This window comes from Phacochoerus africanus, chromosome 8 (assembly GCF_016906955.1).
Source record: "Phacochoerus africanus isolate WHEZ1 chromosome 8, ROS_Pafr_v1, whole genome shotgun sequence".
Lineage (NCBI taxonomy): Eukaryota > Metazoa > Chordata > Mammalia > Artiodactyla > Suidae > Phacochoerus > Phacochoerus africanus.
In genome coordinates, this window is record NC_062551.1 from 101427177 (window position 1) to 101444038 (window position 16862).

General features: G+C 41.8%; 1 long non-coding RNA gene across 1 annotated transcript in view; it reads left to right on the forward strand.

Moving 5' to 3' along the window:
- The window catches only part of LOC125134454 (uncharacterized), a 61637-nt gene extending 46611 nt beyond the window's left edge, over positions 1–15026 (forward strand). Inside the window, exon 4 of the long non-coding RNA XR_007136637.1 lies at positions 14726–15026. This is a non-coding gene — a long non-coding RNA (uncharacterized LOC125134454). The remainder of the gene's footprint in view (positions 1–14725) is intronic.
- Positions 15027–16862: the final 1836 nt, after the last annotated feature.

The following is a 16862-nucleotide window of genomic DNA, read 5'->3' on the forward strand; positions in this document are numbered from 1 at the left end:
TGAGTGAGGCCGGGGATCGAACCTGCATCCTCATGGATACTAGTCAGATTCTTAACCCACTGAGGCACAACGGGAACTCCTCAAGACTTTTCAGCAAATAAATATCTTGCTTCAAAATACTGATTATGTCATAAACTTTAGAACAGAAAAGTATATAATCTAGATCCCACCCCTCTTTTTTTCCATCATAACTCTTTTCTTTTTTGGCAGGACCTGATCTTTATAGTTTTAATATGTTCCTCAGAAGGGGCTTTATAGATTTGGTATAAATGAATTGAGTCGGGCACCTTAGAAATTGCTTCTCCAAGCAGTAAAAATTCAATTATATTCTTGGGAAGTATAAAGACACCAAGAAAAACTCTTTTCTGATGCAGAGTATTGGTTTTTTTCCCCCCCTTTAAAACATTGAATCATCTTAGCCTCTGGTAACATGATTTCTTGGGGGAAAACACATAAAATTGTATAAAAATCGTATTAAAATATTGAATAATTTGGTTGGCAGAATAGCAGAGGAATAAGTAGGGCTATGAATCAAGGACTAATCATTCTATCAATCATTATTTATTAAGTAGCATACTGAGCATATAGCATACTGAGAGCCCAGGCTGTGGAGTCAACCTTTCTGGGTTCAAATTTCTGCTGACAAGTTTTATGATATTGGGCGGTTTACATAGTCTTTTTTTTGTTAGTTTCTTCATGTGTAAAATGAGGATAAAATACTACCAACCTTGTTTTATTTCTCTCTTACTGCATAACAAACTACCACAAAACTCAGTGGCCGAACCACAGGACACTATTTGGGTCATGACCCTGCCATATGGGGAAGGGTCCTTGGCAGAGATAGCCTGTCCCTGCTCCATTGGCCTCAGCTGGGGTGACCTGAATTTCTGGGGCTGGAATCCTCTGAAGCCATATTCACTTCCCTAACTGATGGTTGAGGCTGGCTGTCAGCTAAGATCCTAGCTGGGTGCTGTTGGTTGGAACACCTCTCTGTGGCCTGAGTCTCCTTATAGCATGGTGGCTGGGTTCCACCTTGAGCATCCCAAGGCAGAAAAAGCCAGGTGGATGTGGTAACGCCTATCCTTGGAAGTTGAGCCATCTCTGCTACCACATTGTGTTATAAATGCTCACACAGGGTCAAGGGGAAGGGAAATAGACTCTGCCTCTTGATGAGAGATGGCAAGTTTCTGAAGAACTTGGGATCTGACCAGAGATACTGTTGTGGTCGTTTGGGAAAACATATCCTTTGACTTGTATAGTTTTTTGAGTCATTCCATAAATAAAAATGTTTAGCATATATTAAATACATGTGCTGTTGTTGTAATGGAGCATGTAGGATATGCTAAGGGACTGCATCAGTTCTCTGGTTCGCAGAGAATGGGAATTCTGCTGTTGCCAGCCCAACCCCTAATTTCAGCACAGAAAAATTGAAAGCCAGAGGTTAACTTGCTCTGCCAGCCAGTGAAAGAACTGGGGTCATGAGACCAAAGTTGTAAGTGCTTATTACTTAAGGTCAGATGATGGAAACTTACAGAGCTGGCAATCATGGAGACAGACTTCTAAATAATTAATGAAGACAAGTAATAAATGCTCTGCTTCCAGAGATCAAAGATATCTTGGAATCAAAGACAGACTTGATTATAAAAGGAACAGGCCTTATTCTCTAACTCGTAATCTATTTGTGTTCAGTGGCAAAGTTGGGTTTTTTGGTCTCTATTTAGTGGTTGATAGGATCAGATGAAATTCTGCCAAAATTGCTAATACCACATATTTTGCTGCATGATGCACAAAGGTATTCTTGTTAAAAATCGGAATATTTTTGAATATCTCAAATGTGTGAAGCCTTGTGAGTCATATATACAAATACAGTTGCACCAGGACATTGTACCTGATAAAGGGGGTGGATGGAGGTACTAGGCACAGTCCTGGGCTTCAGGTGGCAGGAGGGGGCTGGGAGCGTTTCTCCTCTGTCTGCCCTTGTTCACTGCAGACACCTTCACCTCCCATTGCAGGGTCCAGCAAGCCCCAGCCCAAGGTCACTCCCACAGGCTGACACCTGATCTGGCTACCTTGGGCCAGTTCTCTCCAAGTAACCTTTCTCTTCCCAGTGATACCTCAGTAATCATCATAATGTTGGCATGGCTTGACCAGGGCTCTTCCTAGAAAACACCCATCTCCATTGGCCTTGGCCAAGCTGCTGCCGATTGTGTGGTCCTCCTGGAATCTTGGGGCAAAAAAGGGCTCTGCAGGAGCTCTCAGCTGCCTCTGTCTGCTGTCTCCCAAAGGCAACTATAACATTTTATCAGTGTAAATTTTCAGTGGTTGCAGTTATTAAAACTTTAGGCCATTATGGGACTGAGAGGCTGCAGTTGAAGGTTAACTATACTTGCTGGCCTTTGGCTGGAATGGTAGATAGTTAATAAAGATATATTTTAATGAGAGTACTCATTTTTTTTCTAGAAAATTGCATGTGTAGTTTATAATAAAGCTTTATCTTTTTGCTCTGAAATATGTTAATTGAGAGAAAGTGGTTTTTTTCTTTCTTTTTTTTTGTCTTTTTAGGGCTGCACCCAAGGCATATGGAGGTTCCCAGGATAGGGGTTCAATCAGAGCTGTAGCGGCTGGCCTACGCCAGAGCCACAGCAATGCCAGATCCAAGCTGTGTCTTCGACCTATACCACAAAGCACCACAGCGTCGGATCCTTAACCCACTGAGTGAGACCAGGGATCAAACCTGAGTCGTCATGGATGCTAGTTGGGTTTGTTAACCACTGAGCCACAACAGGAACTCCAGAAAGTATTTTCTTACTTTTAGTTTATCTGGATTTTCTAAATCTGTCTGGTAGACCCTCTAGAGACCTCAGGGGAGCTGGGAACTGCTAAGTCAGTGGGTGGTGGGAGTGTTGCATGTGATTTGTGGTCATGGTGCTGGTGTGGCCAGTGGATTCATCTGTATTCCAATTCAGCCTGACTTCCTGGAGCTGAGCTGTGCAGAACTCAGTGGGGGAGATGGCCTTGGCTGATGAGTAGTGTCTGTCATGGCTCAGAGGAGTTGGCTGTGCCCACATGCTGTGTGTTTGCTGGCCCTGCTGACAGTTTCATCCAACCTTCCTATGATAGTTAATCTCACATGTCAGCTTGGCCAGGCGATGGTCCCCAGATTTTTGGTAAATACCAGTCTAGATACTACTGGGCAAGTATTTTTTATTTATAATTAATAGTTACATTAGCAGACTGAGTACAGGCAGATGACCCTCTATAACATGAGTGGGTCACATCCAATCCATGGAAGGACTTAAGATGAAGGACCAAGGTTGCTGGAGGAAGAAAAAATTCCTCCTCCAGAAACGTGGCTGCAGCATCAACTCTTCGCTGGCAGGTCTGGTCTTGCCAGCTCCAAACACAGATGAGCACATTCCTTAAAATCTGTAGCGCTACCTCTGTAGCTGTACCTCTATGCTATTGGTTCTGTGTCTCTGAAGAACCCTGAGTAATATGCCCCCTTTGAATCCCTTATGTCATCACCACTCCCCTCCATTGTTTTTTTGTTTGTTTGTTTGTTTTTTATGAATTGTCTCCTGCGAAGAGAAGAGCACTTGTTTATGCTCCATCCAAAAGGCACATCTCCAGGGAGTCTAGATCTGGAGGCAGGGGGCATAAGGAAATGTTCACACTAAGACAAAGGTACAAAAAATTGCTGATAGATTTCAAGATAAAGGGGCATTTTTTCCCCCCACAACCCACAGGATGTGGAAGTTCCTGGTTCCTGGGCCAGGGATTGAACCCACACCACTACAGTGATAACGTGAGATCCTTAACCTGCTGTGCCACAAGAGAACGCTGATAAAGGAACATTTTAAAGAATATAAGGTATAGCAATGTGGAGACAGGGTGGTGCTGAGGAGGAATGGGCGTGTCTTTGAATTGGGTAGCTTGGTTTGAACTGTGATCTACCGCTTAGACTGGCTGTATTACCTTCAAACACTACTTAGCCTTTCTGAGCTCTCCTCGCCTGTAAACAGGGGAAATGACATCCATCTTTTGGTAGACGCTCAATCAGTTGCTGGCTACTTTGGCTGTTTTGTTTATGAGGAAAGGCTGCATTAGGGCAATGGCAAAATCATTCGGTGGGTGGTTTTTCTTTATTGCTTCCTTCTCTTCTGCTGCATAAAACATTTCCATGTTGACGTCTTCCCTTTATTTCACCCAACCCTGCCTGCAGACTGTTCATTCACATAAAGATATAAGTGATAAAAATGAGCACACATTATAACCCTTTTATGGGCATAGGGCTTAAGAGAAAGCAAAAGTGACCAAATTCTGGCAGCAGCCATGATGCTGGGACAGTCACGTTCAGATTGGGTTGGAGGCAGGGGAAGAAATGGTGGACCTATCTTTTCTGTCTGAATATAGGGGAACAGCATTACTTTCTATGGATATTTAGAGTAAGAAAGGAGGTAATTCATGAAATGTGTTCACTGTGCCAAGAACATAACAAGTGTTTGGTAAAGGTTAGCTGGAAACAGCATAGCAATGACAGCAGTAATTCATTGCAAAGATCGGTATAGAGCACTTCAGGTGGGGGGAAGTATGAAAGAAGGCCACATGGGAAAATCAACGTGATGTGTATTCTGATGCCAACTAGACTGCAGAGAAAAGTTCTCAGTGGGGATTTGTGAAAAATAAAATATTTAAGGCAGAGCTAGGACGGTGTCATAAAACTTAAAACACTGTTGTATGGTGATTGTTACTGCTATTTGGCAATGGTTTATGAGAATCTGCCCTGTAAAACATCACTTCTGTTGTAAATATATCACCATTGTTACAAATTCCTGACTCTTTCTACACAGTTAATAACACTGATGTGACAGACACTGATGGTTGCCTAGACAACAGCAACTCCTCCTTCATCTGTGTAAGAGTCCTGATTTTGTCCTGATATCTGCCTTTCAGCTGTGGGGTTCAGGTAAATGATGACTGGTCTAGGCTATAGTGATGGTTCCATTCCTATTGCCAGGGGGATTGGTTTAGGGGTAGCCATATGACCAAATAGAAAATAAAAAAATCTTACTAGGTGAGATATATATGAGCAGGTGGAAAGGGAGGAAAGCATCTAGGAAAAAGTTCTTTCCTCTCAGAAATAGTCACAAGGAAGGAGTCCACCTTCCACTTCTGGATCTTGCTTTATGAGGATGTGATGCCTGGATCTGTTGCAGCCATCTTGTGGACGTGAGGGAGACAATAGCCATCATTTTATTAGTATTATTATTATTGGCTTATTTTTGCCTGGGGGAGAGATGCATCCTGTCTTATTTTTATTCTGGATAAAGATAGGGCTGAAGAAGGAGGATGGATACATATTGCTATTCTTTTTGCACATCCTGCTTGTGTTGAACCCTGCTTCTTACCTCTGCTCCACAGTATTGTGGATTTTGATCCCAGAGTTTCTCTGCTCTCTTAAGCTGACTGAGTCTTACTTTCTTGGCTGTCTTTTTTTCTTTTTCGGCCACACCCATGGCATATGGGAAGTTCTTGGGCCAGGAATGGAATCCTAAATGCAGCTGCAACTTGTGCCACAGCTTCACAACTGGGCCGCCCTCTTATAGTACATTCCAGGATGTGGCTTTTTCTGACTTTTTCCTTTATCTCCTCAATCCCATTTGTTTTTATTCTTCCAGAAATATATAAAGATCTCTTCATTGGGTGCCCTCTGTTCCATTTTCTCTTATTTTCATGGTCATGGGTATATCCCTCTTCTGTTTTTATAGATTGGAAGTTACATAGGCTAATGCTTGTGCTTAGCTGATTCCTATGACTATTTCTTTTGTAAATTGCTCATGATAATTAGCTCCTATTTATATGGGGTTGTCATTGATTTGTAAGGCCCTTTCACATACTAAGACATAAACCTCTTTTCATATATGTATAGCCAATGTTTTTCCTAGTTTATTGCTTTTGAAAATTATTTGTGTTTTTCTTGACATATGGAAGATTTTATTATAGTGTAGTAAAATTTGTCAATCTCCTTTGTGGTTTCTTTCTTTGTTTCATTCTTAGAAAGACTTTTCTCCCCAAGGTCAGATGTATATTCACTGTACATTTTTGATCATCCCTTTTTATTCCTTCCTTCTTTCTTTTTGACCTCAAATAGGTTGAATGTAACTGATCACATTTGTCATGGCACACCATCATCACTGATCCATACAGAGCCCCCATTTTTTACTTTATTCTTTTTTCTCTTTTCTCCTCCATCCTTAGTGACATTTATCTCTCCAACAGTACACATTTACTCTAATGAATCTAGTGTATGTTCTTCATTTCAAAAAGCATTCACCATTTTTCTCCATCTGGAGTTTGAGATTTAAAAATTAAAAAAATTTTAATTTTCTCAGTACACTTCTCTGCTCATTCATACTGCCTTCTTTACCAAATGTCAGGTACCAGGCTTTCTAACCTGTTCCATTTATCCATCTGTCTGCTTTGGTGCTAGGATAACACTACTTTGTTAATTATATAATGAAAAAAACATTTGAGTATGCAGGAATGAAAGTCACGTGTAATGTTCTTCCTGCGTCATTTAATTCCTTTCTCTTTTTTAATATGATTGGCAAGGGGGATCATTCTTTAATAATTAGCACATTTATGTATATTAGTGTAGCAAATTGCTAGTCACTGTCACCTGGGCCAGTCACATGCCACATTTTGCAGATGGTGAAAACTGTTATGAAAGATGTGATTTTAAGAGCCGAAACATATTTAAAAGTAGTGCCTATGACTGATTCAGAAGAAAACAGATGCTGACATGATTTAGTGAGCTTTGCTTTAGAGTTACTCAAGATGCTTACTGGGAGTAATATTTTTGTAACCTTAAATCATGCTTTGCCAACCTTTTTTTTTTTTTTGTCTTTTTGCCTTTTCTAGGGCCACTTCTGCAGCATATTGAGGTTCCCAGGCCAGGGGTCAAATCAGAGCTGCAGCCGCTGGCCTATGCCAGAGCCACAGCAATGTGGGATCCAAGCCACGTCTGCAACCTACACCACAGCTCATGGCAGTGCTGGATCCTTAATCCACTGAGCAAGGCCAGGGATCGAACCTGCAACCTCATGGTTCTTAGTTGGATTTGTTAACCACTGAGCCACGGTGGGAACTCCATGCTTTGTCGACTTCTAAGAAACCAATTTCAAATGTCATTTTGAGCATCGATGAAATAGGATCCAAGAACAAATTCAGGTTCTGACCTTTTTTATCCATGTTGAGCAGACTTTTCTATCTGGAAGTGATATTTATCAATAGCTTTCATCTTTTCTGCATGTTTCCCATGGAAATGTGACCTGAATGTGGTTCTTATTCCATGAACTATGTGTAAATATGGTGGTGAGAATCAGATTTTCTACTTTGGGACACAGAATGGTGCCTTGTTCCTCGAAGCAGCCTTGGACAGTGGTTCTATGTGCCTGATGTGGGGGGAGGGGAGAAGGGGAGAAAGAGTATAGCGAAGATGTTTTTTATGTCTCATAGGGCAAAACAAAAAGGAAAAAGTTGGCAACTCACTAATGCCTGAAGAGTCAAATGTATTAATTCAGAAAAAAAAAAAAAAACCTCTAGCATTTTGTTGTGGCAAAACAGCAAAAACCAAATGCATTTCTGTAAGACATGAGCATTTTAATTCCTACCAATAATTGGTAATAATTGAGGGGGCGTGGATTGGAGCGGGGCTTGTGACACCTTTGGTAACTGAGGTAATTATTTAGTGCAGGGAACCTGCTCCCTAGTAGATGCTTATAATCTTTTTGGATACTGTGTACAGTTTAATTGATTGACTGAAAATCAGATAGTAAAAGCTATGAAAACAGTGGCTTATCACAATAATTGCCTAGCACATTGTAGAATGCTGAGTGGTGGAGAATTCTTAGAAAAGGAAGCTTGAACCCAGACAGGTCAAGTGACTTGTCAAGTTACTGAGTAGCTTAGTGGTGAAGCTGGCTGCACACCAACCAGAACTTAGTCAAAGCACATTGTGGGTTCTGCCATGTAAGAAGTGCAAGTGGCCTTCCCTTAGAATCACCTGGCAGAGGCTGTCTGGCAAAGGCTATGTGGAGTCAGCTCCTGAGGCTGGAGCCAAGCTCATTCACCTCTCTTGAACTCTGAGAGACCAGCGTGTAGATATTCTTAGGATTCCACTGAAGCCACATTGAATGTGTGGGTGAAGGTCCCTGGTACCAGATTTAAAGACAAAGCATAAAGGTAGAACAAGTGCTCAGATAGAACCCTAAGCATCCTGTCTTCGAAAGCACTCATCTCTGCTTTACCTGGAAACTGGGTGTGACCCAAGAGCGTCCCAAGAGCTATACTGCTCCAAGGGGTGTACGTTCACGCTATAATTACAGGAAGGAGACAGAGCACTGGAAGTGGGTGCTTTGTCAGGCTGCTATTTCTCTTGCCCCTTCCTCATCATTTCCCACCACCCTTGGGGTGTGGGAAGTAACTGCCCTGCAGACCTCACTACTCTCCAGTTATGCGCCAAGCATGGGATGGAGCCAGTAACTGATAGACCATTTTATCTGCTTTTATTAGGCATCAGTTAGTCTTGGATGACATCTCCCTTCGATAAGCAGAATGCACAGGTTGAAACATTTCAGCAGGATGTTTTGCTGGGCTCATCTTTCTTTTTAATGGGCACTTGCACGGATCCATATTTCCTCAGTGAGTTTTCATGCTCTACAGCCTATTTGTCAGATTGGAGTACCCATAATAAAGACACCAGCTGTATACAACAGGAAATGAGATGATGAGCTAAGAATTATTCAGTTAATGGGGCTGGAAGGATGGAAATTCATTCAAATCATTGAGGACAATGTTACTTACAAATTTTGTTATCTTTTGACATAATGGAATAAAGGTTAGTGGGTTTTATTTATTTATTTTTTATTTTTATTTATTTATTTGTTTTTTCATCTTTTCTAGGGCCACTCCTGCGGCACATGGAGGTTACCAGGCTAGGGGTCTAATCGGAGCTGTAGCTGCCGCCTACACCAGGGCCACAGCAACGCAGGATCCAAGCCAAATCTGCGACCTACACCACAGCTCACGGCAACTCCAGATCCTTAACCTACTGAGCAAGGCCAGGGATCGAACCCGCAACCTCATGGTTCCTAGTTGGATTTGTTAACCACTGCGCCACAACAGGAACCCCAAAGGTTAGTGGTTTTTACTCCCTGCATTCATAAAGACCAGTGATATGGGAATTCTCCTTATTGTTGTCACTGGGATTGCATTATTGCACCAGTTTATTTTTATGTTGTATGTGGGTGATACCAATTTTATGAGCTACCCTTTGTATAAAAGATGACACCAATGTACTATGTATTACTTGTAAGTCAGATGCCACGAGTGTTTTCAAATGTTGTGATGAAACTTTGTTAAGCTACTCACCTTTAACCCACATCTTCCCCCATGACCACTGGGGACTCTGAAGAAAGTTCACATTACTGGGAGATGCTGTCCATATTACTAGAAAGGACTGGGACCTCCTGGCTCATCCCAGATTGTATGACCTTGACCTTTTTAGCTCTTTGCATAAATTGGGTTAGAGATAATGAAGTAGAAATTAGATACTCATTTTTTTAACTTGCTTTTCCAGAGTTAATTTTCTTTTGAGTGAATGAAAAATTCATTTAGTAAAATAAATACAAAATTGCCATATATCTGCAATCCACCAGTGGCTCTAAATTGTGTTAACCCTACCTCATTTCACAAGCAGTGAATTGCTTACCTCTCTACTTCACAGAACTCTAGCCTGTTAAGACAAATGAATTCTGTAATAAGCATAGGCACTAATAGAGTATATTTTTCATCTTAATTTATCTCTCCCCCTGAGTTAACATGGTTTTATATAAAATCATTTTCATGTGTATTTTACTTTTATTTTTAGGGCTGTACCCCCGGCACATTGAAGTTCCCAGACTAGGGGTCGAATTGGAGCTGCAACTGCAAACCTATGCCACAGCCACAGTAATTCCGGATCTGAGCTGGGTCTGTGACCTATGCCGCAGCTCATAGGAATGCCAAATCCTTAACCCACTGAGGGAGGCCAGGGATCGAACCTGCATCCTCACGGATGGATACTAGTTGGATTCTTAACCCTCTGAGCCACAATGGGAACTCCTCTGTGTGCATTTTAAGTTCAAATAGGAGTTGAGTTTTTTTTCAACTGTTGTTTTTTTCATCTTGTGCTATGTTCTTTGCAAACAGAATAAATCCCCAATATAGGCGCAATATCTGCCCATGATATATATTCAAATATTATCATCTTTTCTGTTCATTTCATAGAATTACAACCTCCTCCCCTTTCCCAGTTTTCCAAAAAGGCATAATTATTGTACTATTGGATTTTTAAAATAAACTGCCCGGTACATTATGTGATTCACATACCAGATGGGTCATACTGCTCAGCCTTCTGAGCACACATGTTGATAACATTATCCGCCAGCATTTAAAAAAATAATTTGCACATATTCTACCTGGGAGTTCTGTTGTGGCTTGGTGATAAGGAACCCGACTGTAGCCATGAGGATGTGGGTTCGATGCCTGGCCTTGGTCAGTGGGTTAAGGATCTGGTGTTGCCTTGAGCTGTGATGTAGGTTGCAGATGTGACTCGGATCCTGGATTACTGTGGCTGTGGTGTAGGCCAGCAGCTACAGCTCCCATTCAGCCCCTAGCCTGGGAACTTCCATATGCTGTAGGTGCGGCCCAATACAACCAAAAACAAAACAAACAAACAAATGAAACCCTATCTGCTAATGCTTCAGATATTTGGAAGTGGGTCTTTCAATTTTCTTATCTCTTAAATCCATTTTAATCCATACCTATTAATTCCAATCAAGTACTGGAATGAATAGCTTAGAGGCTGCCCAGAAGACAACTTGACCTTAACCTACAAAGAATTTAAGGCATGTATATGAGAAGGAAGTTTTCCATAGGTAAGGGCTTCCAACTTGACAGTGTTTCTGGTCAGAGATGTTTTTGGCCTTACAACAAAGTAGAATTTGAATATTTTCTCCTTGATTTATTTCCATTTCTCAGTGATCCGAAGATTGTTAAAGAAGCAGTTCCATTTCCCCTCAACAGAAAGCTCTTTCTTACACTGTCTGAGAACCCAATTGCTTTGACAAATTCAACTGTAATTAAAGAGGAGAACCCAGGAAATGATACTAATCTCCATAACCCTGGTTGGAAACCTAGAGAAAGGGAGTAGCTGAAGCAACAGTTAGAATTTTGAAATGAATTGTTCAAACCTTGTTGAAGATGAATAGCTGATTGTGTTTCCCAAAATGCCATATGGATTTGGCAGTTAGCTAATTCAGTAAATGGAAAAGGCACTTCTCATGCTTGGGGGCTTGAATCATTTGCGTGGTTATCCCCAGGAATTAAACAGTAAAATGGTCACTCGTGCACTGAATTTGCTCATGCTCCATGAGTATAGACTGAAGGTGAGCTTAAAATAACATCTGAAACTGCATCAGAATGTCCTGCAGTTGTGACTAAAGATGTAAATTCCCGAGCTGCATCCTGCACTGTTTTCCCTGTAAACTTCACCTAACTGTGTGGTTCTGATGATGCTGGATGTCGAGGACCACCCACCATCCTGAGGGTCCGTGACCTGCCTGTGGTCGGTCACTGCGATCTGATCTTTTCTATAAAAGAGCATCCTCTTTATCATTTTCTTCTTTGTTCTCTGTTTTCTGTTGGCTGTGCCATGACTAAGCAACCCCCTTCCTCATTTTGACCCTAATAGTGCTGATTTTAGGTCTTTCTAAAGAGAAATCTGTGCAAAATGGGAATTCTGAACTCAGAGCAGAATTTGAAAGAAGCCCTTCAGTCTTAATTGCAGTATACCATGATGTGACATGCACATATCACATTCAACTATTGAAAGCATTTGAATATTTATTATAAACAGTTATCCTCATATTTATGTAATACACCTAGGAAGGCATTTCTCTTGTGATTTGAAAGATTGGGTCAAACTAGGCTGGGGGTTCAGAGGCTTGGTAATAGAACCAGATTATGTCCTGTGTCTTTCTTGACCATTGAGGACCAGGAAATGTGGATTATCTCAGGATCCCTAATGCTAGCACATTGCTCAGATGCAGTAGGTGCTCAGTGAATGTTTGAATGACTCTGCATGTCATTTCTCTCCTCTGGGAAGCCCAACTCTCCTGGCCAGGGCAGAGAGAGCAGTCAGAGTACAGCATTGCCTCGATTGTTCTGAATCCTTATGTAGGGAACCAAGAGGTGAGATCCACCTGCCCCAGCCCTGGGTTCCTGATTTTTGGGATTTCTTTCTAAGAGAAGATGCTAGTAAATAGGCCCGGTGAGACGATGTGGCCATGAAACTACATAATTTGTTATTGTCACTAACTTTGACTGGAGTCTGTAGAATTATGTTACCCCCACTACCCTTTATTTTTTTGCTTTTTTTTTTTTTAAGGGCCACACCCGAGGCATCTGGAAGTTCCCAGGCTAGGGGTGGAATTGGAGCTGCATCTGCTGGCCACAGCCCCAGCAATTTGGGATCCAAGCCATGTCTGTGACCTACACCACAGCTCATGGCAACACTGGATCCCTGACCCACTGAATGAGGCCAGGGATCGAACCTGCATCCTCATGGATACTAATGGGATTCATTTTCACTGTGCCACAGCATTTCCGATATTGGCCCTTCTATACACAAACCCTTCTATTACTGGTTATAACATCATTTTGGGGCAGTCTGTGGTTCAGATCCCTCCCAGATCTCCCTAGACCTTGGAGAGCTCCATCTCAGTATTGCTTCCATCATTGGCACACAGCTGTCCTCAATATGAGTTCATGACTATAAATGGGTCTTGTTCCAGGGCAGTCTCAGAGCTGGAAGGGTGGTCTTCTCTGGGTGCCCTGGTCTACTTTGTCACATTCATTTTTGTCACATTTTAAAAAAAACGTTATAAAGCAATAATATTTAAGGCGAAGAAACTGCTACAAGTCAAATAGTCTAGTTGGAAAGAATAAGTGATTGAAAAACAGATCCCTACGTCTGTGCACACTTGATTTATGACAAAGGTGCCATCACATGTCAGTAGGAAAAGAGGGGTTTTCAGGACTTAATTCTGAGGCGATTCATTATCCATGGGGAAATACATGAAATCACATCGTTATCTCACGCCATGCACTAAAGTCAATTCCAAGTGGATTAAAGTCCTAAGTGTAACAGAAGTTTTTTGGTTCTCAGAAGACAGCAGAGGAGAATAACTTCATGAGCTCAGGATCACAACAAAGCACTTCCCACAAATGAAAAAAATATGATAGATTTGACTATCTCAAAAATCACAACTTCTCTTCATTAAGAGAACCACAGAGTTAAGAAGAGAATCCACAGAGGAAAAAGACATACAACTGGGAAAGGTGTTGTATCCAGAATATATGCAAACCACTCAAGAGAAGGATGGGGAAACAAACCGATGCTTCATAAAAGGGGAAATCATAATAAATCTCTGAGAAGATGCTCAGTTTCATTAGTTATCTGGGAAATGCAAATTAAATCCATGATACGTACCAGATAGGAAATTTTAAAAATATGGCACATGCTAGGTACTGGCTAGGATTTTGAAGAGTGGGAATGCCCATTGCTGTTGGAGGTGTAGATTCACACAGCACCTTTCAATAACCAGTTGGCCATATTTAGTGAGTTCGAGCGTGCCTCTTGTCCACAAACCAGAAACCTACTCTCATTTCAAGATCTTGACAACTCTTGCACATGTGCCTCCGTAGACAAGGTCAAGAAAGTTTGCAGCAGCCTTATACATCATGGCTAAGAGTTGGAATCTAGCCCAATTCTAGTATTATTACTAGAATGGATTAAATATTTTGATCTATTCATTAAATGGGATGCCATATAGCTGCGGAATTATCAAATTATAGCTACAGGCAACATTATATAGCAAAATATTAAAGAAAAGCCAGAGAAGGATTGTGAAAAAGTTCAAGAGATTTTTTGCCTTCAGTAGGAAGGAGAGGTGGTGCCTGAGATCCTGTCAATGTCTAGTTCATATATGGAGTGATGGTTCATCAAGCTAACAAATTATGGTAGGAGAATTTGTGGCTGAGGAATGTGAGATTTCATGAAAAAAAAAAAGATGGAAGAAATTTAGGTCATAAATCTCTCTGTGCAAAACCCAGGCAAATGTATTATTTTCATAGATTAAAACAAAAATGGCAGCACTTCAAAGAGTATGTTAATTTAAACTCTTGTGTCTTAAACTGGTTATAATTGTGTCTAGTATGGTTAATTTCTCCTTTCCATAGTTTGTGTGCTAGAAATATTTTAAGGAACTATCTACAATTTCAATCAGATGCATGTAATTTAATTTTATTTGGGGGAGCTTTTTTGCATCCTCAGCAATACTGTTTTCTCTTTTTCCCCATTTCTCCCTCCCTTCTTTGCTTCTTTTTTCTGAATCTGATTCTCAGACAAAATGCTCAGGACCTTAGTTGTGCCGTGACTTGGGTTTTGAGGCTAAGACCCAGGGTGAGGTGCACAGAATGAGCCCCCGTGACATGGGTCTAACAAATGCGTTTAACATCCCTTTATTTTCCTTCAGCTTCTTTTTCCTTCTGAAATATCACTGGAAAGATAAAAAGACATAAAACATCTGATCTTGTTCTTCACTTCCTTTTCTATTTCCAGCCACCTGTTCTCTTTTTCTAATTAACCCCAACATGATAACGAGAGCCAAGATTTTCATGGTTACAGAAGAAGGTATAATAAAAGCAAAGCTTCGTCTACTAGAATGTTGCCCAAGGGAAACTCAACTTCATGGTTGAAGAAGGCAGCCTATTATTTCTTTTTCCAATTTGTCAGTGAAGTAACAATGACTTGTCATCTCACTCCTCTGGGCGTGTATCTGGAAAAGGTGAAATTCTAGTTGGAAAAGATCAGACACCCCAGTGTTCACTGCAGCACTCTTTACCATAGCCAAGACACAGAAGCAATCAAAGCATCCATTGACAGAGAAATGGATAAAGAACATGTGGTACATATATACACAGTGGAATATTACTCAGCCATAAAATAATGAAATAATGCCGTTTGCAGCAATGTGGATGGACCTAGAAACAATGGTACTAAATGAAGTAAGTCAGACAAAGACAAAGATCATGTGATATCACCTACATGTGGAATATAAGAAAATGGTACAAATGAGCTTATTTACAAAACAGATTTATGGTTACCAAGGGGAAAGAGGTGGGGGAGGGATAAATGAGGAGATTAGGCATTTGGGATTAGCAGATACACACTACTATACATAAAATAGATAAACAACAAAGACCTACTGTATAGCACAGGGAAACTATATGTAATATAATCTATAACTGAAGATCTCAAAAAGAATATATGTGAATCACTGTGTTGTGCATCTGAAACTCACACACCTTAAATCGCCTATACCTATACATCAATAAAAAGTTGTTTATTTTGAAAAACAAAATTATTCGCATGTGCCGAGTGAGGAAGCCGAGGCTCATTCCTGTGAGCTCAGAAAGGCCCGCAGGTGGGACTTGCACTCAGGGCCTCTAGGACAGGGTGCTGGTGGGCGGATGGGGTTCCTCTGCCCAAGATGTGGCCTCTGAGCAACCCCCCCACACCCTGCCCACACCACCTCCCTCTCCCCTCCTCCCCCGCCCGAGGAACCTGATTCATCACAGACGTTTGTCTGCAGGGTTCAGGGAGCCAATAAAGGCATGGAGAGTGTTTTCATGGTAGAAGATTGGCCAGTAGGAGCAAAATCACCAGTGAACACCTGAAGGGACTTTATGCCCTCCCTTGCTCTGAAAAGTATTTGCAACCAAAAGCAAGGCACTGAGAGCTGCCCCGAGAGAGCCTTGTAGGGCTGCAACAGGAGGAGATAATGGAGAAAACTGGGAAACAGGGCAATGAGAGCAGTTTGCTCTGAAATTCAAAAGTGATAACTGGTCTGGTTACAGGCAGCTTGGGAATTGGAGCAGCCTTTCGGAGGTCCTTACACCAGGGCGCTTTCTGCATGGAAGGCCTAAGCTGGTGCCCAAAGAGCTTCTCCTCTGCCATTTCCTCCTGTGCTGGAACCCTGATGGCAGTGCCCCAGCAAAATGGGGCAAAGGCGGCCAGGAGCAGGAAGTTAATGGGAGCAGAGAGAGAGGGAAAGACAGAACAGATTGGAAAATGGACCCTGGGAAACCAATGCCAGGGTTCTCCGTTGATTAAGAACTGAATGTCCCTGCGCTAATCCCAGGGTCGGGCCCTCGCAGCCTATCGTCCAGGGGGGAAGGCGGACTATCCGCTCAGGCCACACTGCCACCAGCAGATGGGTAGTAGGTTCATTTCAACGGCGGCTCGGTCATTCATCCCCTCTGATGAGAGACTTTCAAAGAGCCCTTGTGTGGGGAAGGCTTTTCATCTCAGGATTGAGGTAAAAAAGCTGAACGCAGCATTGCTGCAAGGGGTCCAAGACTCCATGTAAAGATTTTGTATTTTAGACAAAGGTGGACTGCTTGAAATCCAGGTAGACCCCAAATCAAGCTCTTTTTATTTTTGCATTTTAATTTATTTAAGTCCCTTTGGTGCTCCTTGCCCTAAGTCATGGTTCCAAGCATTTTACAAATATTCATGTATTGAATCTTCGTAACAGGCTCTTGAGGGGGGTGCTATTGTTGTGTCCACTCTGTAGGTGAGGAAATATGCTGACTCAGGGCGCCACAGAGCTCCATGCTCAGCATTTGTGTCTTCCCCCAAATTCATAGGTTGACATCCTGACGCCCCAAAGTGGTAGGATGAGCAGGTGGGGCTT